Source organism: Eutrema salsugineum, unplaced genomic scaffold, assembly GCF_000478725.1.
Source record: "Eutrema salsugineum unplaced genomic scaffold, Eutsalg1_0 scaffold_11, whole genome shotgun sequence".
NCBI classification, from domain to species: Eukaryota; Viridiplantae; Streptophyta; class Magnoliopsida; order Brassicales; family Brassicaceae; genus Eutrema; species Eutrema salsugineum.
Window position 1 is genome coordinate 3,621,205 of NW_006256901.1, and position 8,095 is coordinate 3,629,299.

Genomic DNA, 8,095 nt, shown 5'->3' on the forward strand with positions numbered 1-8,095 from the left:
CATTCTACAGCCACGATCATCACAACGGACAGATATCCATAAACATCGTCATCGCAATCCACATAAACAAGAAGACTATCATTCACTAGCACCGGAAGAAAACCCAATTTAAGTTTCGTTGTGTTTTCATCTAGCCCAATCTTCTTCCATATCTTTTCCACTAACAATTTATATGTTATCTCTTCTACAGATGTTGCTCTGAATGTTATCAAGTACATGCAATGCTCTTTTGCTTTCCATTGGTAGTCATCATCGATATATCCTCCAGTAGTAAAATTAATGATTAAGGAACACTTGGTCATTGAATCCTGCAAAAAAAAAAATTATAAAATGATTCAGTAAACATAGTTGTACCAGTTATACTACTAGTATAACCTAGTTGTACCAGTTATTCCATTACAGTAATTCCAGTATTCTCAGTAATCTTAGAAAATGGTACAACTGGGAAAAATGGTATTACTAATCGGCCAAGACAGAACTACAACAAATTTGAAAACGGCACAACTGGAAAAAACTGGTATTACTAATCGGCCAAAACATATTTAGAACAAATTTGAAAACCGCCCAACTGGGAAAACTGGTATTACTAATCGGCCAAACTGAAGTCCTTATGAAATTTTGAAAAACGGTACAACTGGAAAAACTGGTATTACTAACCGGCACTACTACTAGTCTCAGTCACAGTATTTCCAGTTGTACCAGTTATTCCATTACAGTAATTCTAATTTTCTCAGTATTACCCAGTTGTTACAGTTATTCCATCAATCTTAGTAATACCTAGTTTTAACAGTAATACCAAATCTGGAGTGATGTTCGTATTTACCGATCCACGATCAAACTAAATCCTGAGAAAATACAGTCTGTTTTGATATAATGCAATTCAACCAAACTTATATCCTAATCGACCCAGATAGTGGAGATGAATACAAGTTCAATAACAATCAACGGATGCTTCAATAATTCATCCAAAAATCAAAACCCCCAGTTGTTCTTCCAAAAAACAAAAATTACCAAATAAAACCTGCATTCAAAGGATATGTGTACATTTTCTTCAACTATTAACATACCTGACAATAAAGAATACTCAGCTTCAATAGTTGTTAGCGGAATCAGCTTCATGCAATGGAGAGGGAATGGATGGAAGAGGTGTCGGGGAAGAAGAAGCTCAGCTGCGAGTTTTTTGTTTCTCGTTTCTCGTTTTTTTTTCTTTTTCTCATTTATTTTCCTTTTATTTACAATATTCAGAAAACACCAAAAAAATATAATATAAAATTGAATTCATTAATGGTATATTCGACAATTCCAACAAATGAGAGTATTTGGAATTTTTAGGAGTATGGCAGAATGATTTTTAAACCCTAGGAGCACTCTAGCACATAGTCCATTTTAGTAGTTTCATAACTCTGTGACAACGAGGCAACATACATGGTATGAATCTCATCTCTGTTAATAGCATATGCATGTTGACTAACGTGATAATAGTCAGTGTTAGGGTTAGCAAAAGTAAAATAGTTTGGGGATGAATTTCAAAAAATTAAGAGTGCGAGTATGGATTTGGACACTTCAATTTCAAGGGAAAATCGCATTTTAAACCCCTACGAATAAAAAAGTAGCACTTTAAAACCTTGGAAGAATTACACTAGCACTTAAAACTGGCTTTCGAGTTTGCACCGCAAAAAAATGACTGGAACTATTCATTTTTCGGTTAAAAAGTGATGATGTGTCAGCTATTTTTTTCAAATTAAAATATTTTAATTATTATTTTATTTATTTATTTTAATAAATAAAATTCGTCTACCACCATTCATATTTAGTTTCAATTTTTTCTGAAATATTTTTTTTTATTATTATTTGAATTAAAAAATCAAATATACAATGATGAAACGATGATAAAATAATAATTAAAAATTATATATATATATATATATATATATATATTGGATCAAGAACAGGGTCGAAGGTATTAGAGCATCTAAAGAAGAAGCCAACACAAGCTCATGCCCATGTAATTAGGGCATTCCAAGCAAATAGATTAGTATAAATATCTATGTCATGAGAACTTTTATGTATCTTTGAGAGTTGCCTCAAAGCAACTCTCCTCCATCATCTTAATGAAATCAATCTAAAAATCATTTTGATCTTGGTGACATCTTAAATCTCTTTCCCTCTCTTTTATATTTCTTGCACAATAAAGCTCAATGAGCTATTTCATTTTTGAGTCTTTCTTATCTATATTAATAAGCTCATTTGAGTGTTAATCTATCTTGTTTTGAGATTGTCTTCAGAAGGGATCAAAAACTGCTAATTCATATAAAGCCATCAAACTGGCCCAATCGGCAACCAGAGCAGTATGCATTATATGAACCGAAAGTCCAAACCGTACAGACGAATTCTATATGTATCTATGAAATCGAGTATGTGTCGACAAAAGAATCACTCTAAGATGATCATCTCATGGACAACCTCACGAACATTTTGCGATCTCAGATGTGTCGATATCAATGAAGTGTTTCTGCTCGGCATGTCATTTATATGGAAATTCGAGGTCAAGGGGCTATGCTTTAAAAAAAAATGAACTGAAACGAAATATGAATAGTAGTGGATTTTTTTTTTGATATTTTGTATTTTATTTATTGAAATAGATAAATAAAATGATAATTAAAATATTTTTATTTGAAAAAAACAACTGACACATCACCACTTTTTATTGGAAAATGAACAGTTTCAGTCATTTTTTTGGTGGCGCAAATTCGAAAGCTTGTTTGAAGGTTTTAAGTGTTAATATAATTATTTTAAATGTTTAAAGTACTAGTGTAATTCCTCCAAGGTTTAAAGTGCTACCATTTTCATGCTTGGAGGTTTAAAATGCGATTTTCCCTTTCAATTTCTCAGGCACAAATCCGCACAATTTAGAATAGTTTGGGCAAGTATTAGTCATTTTCTCACATTTCTTCATTAGGCTCCTATTCAGTCGGAGAAATGCCCTAAAACGACTGTGCAACTCTTCTCCCAGAGCCACTTTTCAAAGCTCAGTGAAAAGGTCCAGAGGCGGCTGTGAGCAGTGAACAAAGAAGCTATGTCAGCCTTTTCACAGAGTCTCCTCCAAGTCCCCCGCATCATTGGAAGTCTACGCCTTTACCAATACCTATGCATCATCTTACCTCTACCCCCAATAAATCTGTCAGACTCTTATAAATCCATCTATGTATTCTAAGACTCCGAATGGTGACAACGTTTTTGGCTGTGCGGGAAAATCGATTTAAGTGTGTGGTACGGTTCAACTGTGGTATGTGCGGAAAAATATATTTGCGGAACAAGTGCGGTTTGTATGTAATTAGCGGTACAGAATAATGTTTGATTGGTGAAAAAACAGCTTGCGGTCTACAATAATATGTTTGAATGGTGAATAAGACTAAAGCGGTACGGATTACAGATTATAGATAAATATATTATATAAATATATAATAATTAGTATTATTGTAATTAAATTATTAATTTTGATTAATAAAATTATATATATATATTTATGAACTCCAAATATTCAAATTTTATTTCAAGTAAATGTTTATTTTTTGCAATACAAATACTGTTAAACAAGATAAAACCATAATTAATAATAAATAATGTACAATATAATAAAACAATCATCAAATCTTTTGATTCCACAACATATATGCAATTCTGTCACTTATTTGGTCCATATAATATCCATCAGTTGCCTCTTCTCCTTCAATGTCATTTAAATCATATTCAGAATCTATATTGTTAATTTATGTCTGGATTAGCGAAATCTGAAATTTTTATAAAAATTATTTAATCCTATTATAGCCATTATTAATATCTTTTGGATTTTAAAACTATATCTTGAAAATTCTTTAACAATTCTCCACTTTTTCTTCCAACATCCAAGAGTTCTGTCGATAACAGAACTATAGACGCATGATTTCGATTGAAGAATTCTTGTTTATTCCTAGGAGCAGGACCAGAATTGAATCGAGCCATATGATATCTCACAATTCTGTTTTGTGATGATCTATATGGAGCCAAAATCATTGTTTGTTTGGATAACCAGAATTAACGAGATAATACTTCTCTGGTGGCAGCAAAGGAAACTCAGAGTCACTTTGTTGTGAAATTGTCAAAACGGTTGTATCATGGCATGATCCTGGTGCTCCATTCCAAATATATGTGAATAACATATTAAAATCACATATAACCATGATGTTTAAGGACAGATTATCATGTCGATCCCAATAATTTCCTTGTAATTCTTGTTTCACTTTTACGCATTCATGGGTCCCATCTATAGCTCCAACAAATCCACTGAAATATGGCCAATAAATTCGATCTCGTATAAGTCTTTCAGGAACTCTGTCTAGGTCTTCTTGTGTTGGAGTTCTAATATAATCACATGCAAGTAATTATGTAGCCCTAAGAACTTCAATGAATTTTCTCTGCACAGTTTCTTGATTTCGACCAAATCTCAAACCAACATCTTTTTGAACTTCATTGTGCCTACATATCCGTAAAAATATAGCCACACTTTCTTCAATGCTCATATTTAATGTTGGTTGAAGACCGTAATTTGTCTGTAGCATATCACATAACATTATAAAACATGGCATTGACATTTGTAGTAACTGAAGACAAGTCCTAGCATCTTGTTGTAGCCAAGGCCAAATATTTGTCTATCCCAAACCTCTGTCTGTTAGTTCTGGTGCTCTTTCAAAATATCAATGATAGTAATGCAAACTTGGCTGAATTATTAACTCCATAAATTGCTCATTTTCAAAATTCACAATTCAATTCGCTCTTCGTAACTTAGGTTGTGGATGCCTTGTGATCATACTTGACATAAACGAAAAGCCTGAAATTTTAAATACGAAATAAAAAACATCATTAGAAAATATAGATGTATATTAAACAATTACACAAAAGTTAAAACAAAAAAAAATATTTAATACTTCATTACATAAACAAGAGTGTTTAAACATAATTTTATAGACTAATCTTCGTCTTCTGAACAACTTTGACGATCTTTGTTTCCATTTGCTTTTGTTCCTTGCGGGGTACGCCATATATTAAATATATTTCCTGGTCTAGGTACTTGATGTCCAGTAGAAATCAAGACCGCATGATGTAGTTGGTTGAACGTTTGGTGAAGCTCCTGAAGTTTCTTGTTCGTTAGTTCTCATACTTTCTACTTGACCTCCAACAGAAAATCCATATGGAACATTGGCTGGAGTCATTCCCGATGAGCCACCTTGTTGAAAGTTTTGTGTCTGACCTCTTGCGTGAAAGTTTGATGTTGAAACCCAAGGTTGAAAGTTTGGTGAAAGCCCCCATTGTTGAGTATTTGGAGGTGTGCTCCATTGTTGAGTATTTGGTGATGTGCCCCATTGTTGTGCTTTTAGTGGTGTACCCCATTTTTGCGCATTTAGTGATGTACCCCATTGTGGACACAGTTGAGGTGAATCTCATTGTTGAGCATTTGGTGGTGTACCTCAATGTTGAAAGCTAGGGGGCCATAATCCTCCTGATTTTGGTTTCGTAAAACACCAGTCATAGCTTCTAGTAGCTGTAGCTTATCCTCGTCGATGCTTTCCGCTATGTCAATGAAATACTTATGCCAAAATACTAACTCCTTCAATGTATTAAGACATGCCCAATAAAATTTAGTATCCTTTGGAATTTTAGCGCAAAGAATTTGACTTCTGCCTTTTTTCATTCATCGTAGTCAGCTTGGTCAAAACCACCTAGACGAAGTTGTTGCAAACTTTGTCGTTGAAACTCTGTATATCCAGAAATAGTGTCTTGTATGGTTATCTCGAATGCTTGTCTTTTATAACCTCCTCGTGAACCAATCGAAACAGAAACCCGTGAGCTTCCACCTAACTTTGTGAACTAATCCCTTGTCTAATGGTAGACCACAAATTAACCCTACCTTGTTGGCCTCCGAGCAAGATTTTGGACTGGTTCACTTCTATATTCAATCGAATGGCGTGTGTAATCGTCAACGGTTACACGAAAGACTTCTTTTTCTTCTTGTGTCTCAGAAACTTGTGTTTGTTGCATATAACGCTGTCGGTGTCTGAGCCATCAAAGCCTTCTTCATCAAGTGCATCTTCGTTGATCAATTCTTCTCTTCTTTGCTGAAGAGTGTTCAGATTGTGAGTGAATATCATATAATACAAGATATTTTACCATCACATCCCAAAATTCTGGTGGTTGTCGGTTAAAGCTTTTTGTTAATTTGCATCCCTACAAATTTGAAATCACAAATTTCTTGTTTCCATACATTGAATACATATTTTCATTATTAGAAATATTAAATGTATTTACAAATTCACATTCCTTCCACCGTTCTTCAGATGCATGTATCGTGGATGTTTCAAGATAAACTGAGATACCAATATAATTCATAAGAGCCTTCCATCTCTTGTATCTTTTTTTAAATTCATCAAGCTTGTTTTTGAAGAATGCATAAGTTAATTCAAGTTGAATGCTCGATTAAACTTTTGAACTAAATACTCTCTACCAGCAGCTGAAGGATTCGTGGGAGTATAATTTTCCATAGCAATTGTTTCGTCGAATAATTGAATTAGTTTTTTTCTTGTATGTACGACCTATTTGTCTTTTTTCTACAAATTTTATTTAATTACGTTGTTACGTATGATACTATATATGATTAATATATAAATGTGAAAAAAAAAAATTATTATTTACCCTAACAATTGTTTATGTTCGAGTTGAAATTTCAACTGGACGAGTTGATCATGTATGTCAAGAGGAATTCGTGGTACGTTGTCGATTAGCAGACATATCTACAATTAATAAAATTCAAGTATTAGTTTTAAAGTTTTTTAAAACTAAAATTATATATTTTTAACTATTTCATTTTCTTGATTTAATAATAATGTTTAGAACTGATTTTTTTTTACTAACTGCCATTGTAAATAAGTAACATAAAAAAAAAAAATAACACAAAGATGTTTTTTTTTTAAAAAAAATAGTAATAAAAAATACGACAAACCTAATACACATAAGGACACATCAATAATAATTTTTCTAATTATTCAACACTTATAAATCTCCATATACTTTGGGAGAAACAAAAAATGGAACTTATGTTTTTTTAAGAGTAAATATTGTTTTCTATCAATTTTAGTCATTTAATTGATCATTTCTTATTGTTAAAAACACACAGCCCTTAATTATTTGATGTTTCTAATGTAGCAGTTTGTAAGTTATAAGTCATTGATATTAACTCATTTACAGTAAAACCTCTATAGATTAATAATGTTGGGACTGTAATATTCTATTAATTTATTTGATATAAAAATCAGTCTAAAAATCTGATTTGAGATTTAAGAAATATATTAATTTATCGATGTATAAATTTATCGAGTATTCATTTATAGATGTTATACTGTAAATTATTAAATTATTATACTATAATGTATTTATTTTGATAAATATTAGAAAATAATTATAAGTAATTATTTATATATATCTCTTATAAGTGCAGCATGAAATATATTCATTCCAATTTGGTATGTGAATTGTAAAAGTAAAAAAATATCAATTTAAATTTTAAGCTAAAACATGAGTAGATTTTATATTAAAATCTAATCAAATATGGAATAAACACTAACTTTATTGTTATGCAAAAATGATTGAAGTAGTAAGTTAATCTTGCAATAATACAAAATAAGATTAATTTGAGCTTTTTATAAAATATATTTGATTAGTATAGAAAAAAAAACCTTAACATATATAAAAAAAAATTTTGTAATATACCTTAAATGGTGAAAGGAAAAATTAAAAACTTCTTGCTTTTATTTATTTGATCTGTTTTTTTTTTATATGTGTGTATGTATGTGAACTTTTTTTTCTTTTATGCGATATTTAATTTCTGTAGGTGAATGTCTAACTACTCAGCATAAGTATATATAAGAAAATATATTCAAATTAAAAATAATTCAAAATTTAATTATTTGGTGCGTTTTTAAAAAAAACCGCAGGGTAAGAGCAATGGTCGATTTTGAACTGTGGACTACTGTATTATCCAATAATAATGCAATTTGATATTAAA

The 8,095-nt window shown here is 31.2% G+C and overlaps 2 pseudogenes; both read right to left on the reverse strand.

The window, feature by feature from the left end:
• The window catches only part of LOC112089701, a 7,700-nt pseudogene extending 2,273 nt beyond the window's left edge, over positions 1-5,427 (reverse strand).
• Positions 5,428-5,437: 10 nt separating this feature from the next.
• Positions 5,438-6,575, reverse strand: LOC112089702 (annotated as a pseudogene).
• Positions 6,576-8,095: the final 1,520 nt, after the last annotated feature.